Below are 3,842 nucleotides of genomic sequence, written 5' to 3'. Positions count from 1 at the left end.
AATAAAGTCACCCTTCTCACTGCACCAGACCAGCTACCAGCCCAGCCACAAGAATGAAACAGGCCAAGCAAGCAATGTACTTCACAGTACTTGATATCAGTAATGGTTTCTGGTCCATACCCTTGAATAGGTCCTGCCAGTACAAATTCGTGTTTACCTTCCAGGAACAATAGTACACCTGGGCTTGTCTATCCCAAGGGTTTCATAACTCAACCTCGATTTTTCACCAACAGTTAGCCAAGGGGCTAGAAAGGTTTTCCCAGTCTGACTGCCTAATACAATATGTAGAGACAAAATAGCTGCAGATGCTGGAATTCAAGGTAGACAGGCAGGAGGCTGGGAGAACACAGCAAGCCAGGCAGCATCAGGAGGGGGAGAAATTGATGTTTCAGTCCTGAAGAAAGGTTACACCTAATACATTATATAGACAATCTACTTAAATTAGATTCCCTACAGTATAGAAACAGGCCATTTGGCCCAACAAGTCCACACCAACCCTCCGAAGAGTAACCTACCCAGATCCATTTCCCTATATTTACCCCTGACTAATGCACCTAATACTATGGGCAATTTAGCATGGCCAATTCACCTGGCCTGCACATCTTTGGATTGTAAGGGGAAACCAGAACACCTGGAGGAAACCCACACAGACATAGGGAGAATGTGCAAACTCCACACAGACAGTCACCCAAGGCAGGAATCAAACCCAGGTCCTTGGTGCTGTGAGGCAGCAGTGCTAACCACTGAGCCACCGTGCCACCCCAGCCACCATGCCACCCCAGCCACCATGCTTCCCCAGCCACCATGCTACCCCAGCCACCATGCTACCCCTTCTATAGACTTCTACAAGCAGAAATGAAGGAGAAGCACATCCAGCTCCTAGATGTGTTACTTGATCTGTTATACAGGCTAGGATGCAAACTAAATCCAAAAAAGGCACAAATTCTGCATCCTAAGGTCAAAAAATTGGAAATGATAGTCACCCATGGGAAAGGGGAGATAGACCGAAAGCAAATAGAGACTATAGAATGACTCCCACTCCCCCGAGATATCAGTGCACTTTGATCTTCCCTAGATTTAGTGGGATAGTGCAGGAACCACATTGTTGGGTTCACCATACTCAGAGTTGTTCAAAAAGAACGCTACCTATTGTTGGACATCTCAACACACAGAGGCAATGACTGATTTAAAACACACCCTTACAACAGCACCCACTTTACTAGCACCAGACACTGACTTACCACACGCCTTAGAAGTTGCAGCCACAGACCAGATGATGGCTGCTGTTCTACTACAAGAACTGTAGGCAAGGCATAGTGGCCTACACCTGTAGGGTCCTACAGCCTTTGGAACAAGGGATTTCCATGTACGAACGGCACCTCTTCGCAGTCTTTTGTGCAGTCCAATACTTCGACTTTACCAAGGGCTTAAACCCACTGACCATACTGACCAAACAGACTGCAATCCAGCTCCTGCTGGATGGTTGAATCAAAGATGGCTCAGTGAGCCAGATTCGAGCTACATGATGGACTCTACTGCTTCAAGCTTGGGACATCATGGTCAAATGTACCAAGGTGTCCAGCTTCCTAGCTGATAACCTAAATTATTGAGGAGATCCACCTGATTGCCAAATCAAAGCCACCAAATGCACAACTAGCCCTTTTATGCCTAATAGAGCAGGAAAAATGGTCAGGGATGAGACAAAAGGATAACCAGACTGACAGAGGCTTCAGAATTTACGTAGAAGTATTCTCCACTGTCGAGGATGGCAGTCAGATCACCAGCTGTGGGATGTACATGACCAACACTCAAGGACAGCTACTAGCTGAAATTCCACACTACATATCACCCCCAATCCAGTGGGACCATGGAAAGGATGAACCATACTCTGAAAGGGATGATTAGGAAGACAGTGCGCCAGAATAAAACAACCCGGGACACGGTACTTCCAATTGTCCTCATGATGGTATACAACACCATCTCCGGATTAACAGGGTGTACCCCCATACCCTGATGACAGATCGATCCATGAAAGTAATCAATTACCTGTTCAGCCCCAATCTCACAGAATCCACTGCCCCACCAATGAAAACGTCATGCAGGCAGCTCATCAAGAATATCAAAGCCATTCAGTTAGCAGCAGCTGTCAGGCCAGGGATGAAAAAGAAAGTAAGTAAGCAAGGTTAACCCTGTTGAGAACCTCATAGGTCAGCAGGTAATGCTACACATCTATAATCCTAACTCTTTTCTTGCGCCTAAATATTCGGTCCCCGTATGATGGTGGATAAAGCTAGCCCCTTGGTCTCCAAGGTTCTACTAGCCACGGGAATAGCCAGCTGGTACCATGGCAATCAGTTAAAAGCCTATGGCACACCACACAGCCATTCTTACCATCTTAATATATCTATGGTAGATGACACTGCCCTAAAACAGACAACAAGACCATGGACACCCACCAACACATTCTCTCAGTCAGACTGCACCCCTGACGGAGTTTATACCATTCCAACACTGCCATTAACTGCTGCTTCAATGACTAAGGGACTCCTGGACACTTTAGATGACTCAGTGGCAGACTCTGTAACAAATTGGGATGACTCGCTATGAACTAACTAACCATAGCTTAAACACCTCACAGTCGAAATATGACAGGACTCCCTGATTCCTGAAGAAGGGCTTATGCCCGAAACGTCGATTCTCCTGCTCCTTGGATGCTGCCTGACCTGCTGCGCTTTTCCAGCAACACATTTTTCAGCTCTGATCTCCAGCATCTGCAGTCCTCACTATCTCCCTGATAAGCCCCTGAAAGGCAGGTGGAACGAACATCACTGACTTTCTATAAGTCAGACCCCTAATGGCATCCCCACACCATGGATACGTGACATCACAAGATGTCTAGTTCAGACTAAATGGACGAGCTCAGACTCCCAGATGGTAATTCCAGATGTCTCCAGTAGGGGGCATGGCAGAACACAAACATGGGAACTGGGGGTATTCAATATGGTCATGCCTCAAGAAACAAGAGGATTCAGGATACACTGATGAATCACTGTTGGGCACCTGCCTGGCACTCACTCACTAATTCAGGTGATGAAACAGCTCCTGATAGATTCTCAAGGCAAGGTGTAACTGTTTCTGATGGTCCAATCTTGCATACATCTCATATGTCTTTCAACTCTTATTTCTGTGTACGCTGGTGGGATTGACCAGGCTACAATTCTTCAGTTAATTTTAAATTGTTAATCTTTTGAGAGATCATCTTTAAATCATCGGTCGTGCTGATCACCTCATATTAGTCTTTCATCTTCACTTGTCTTAAATCATTGGTCATCATGAACACCTCATTTCAGTCTTCCCTAACCACTTCATGGTCAGGCCATTTATAAAATCCTCACCACACCACTAGAAGCCAAGGTTGGAGCCTACCAGGCTTCTAAACACCCAGTTTGACATTCCACATGGGGTTTCCACTCCTATGCTTTTGTTTGTTATTTGTTTCTGATTAAAAAAAAAGGGAGAGGGTTAGGGCATATGCATAGTAGACATTACATTTCAAAACTATTCAGCTATTAAACAAGGATAACAACAGAATCTCACTCCAGGATAACCATGACTGCGCAGTACGTAATCAAGATATACCTTATCAGGACCGTAATCGTTATTGGGAACTATGTGCATGAGACATCAAATAAATATATTTATGGTTTAGCCCACCGGATGCTGGCGAATGTGAGGATGGTGTGTTGTAGATACACGCCACTAAGAGTATAATGTTTGGATGCAACAATTGGCGGGAAGTATACAAAAAAGAAAATGGTAGCTCAGATTACTGTTACCTGGGG

The sequence above is a fragment of the Chiloscyllium punctatum genome, chromosome 38, assembly GCF_047496795.1.
Source record: "Chiloscyllium punctatum isolate Juve2018m chromosome 38, sChiPun1.3, whole genome shotgun sequence".
In the NCBI taxonomy this organism is placed as follows: domain Eukaryota; kingdom Metazoa; phylum Chordata; class Chondrichthyes; order Orectolobiformes; family Hemiscylliidae; genus Chiloscyllium; species Chiloscyllium punctatum.
Note: the sequence above shows the minus strand (reverse complement) of the source record.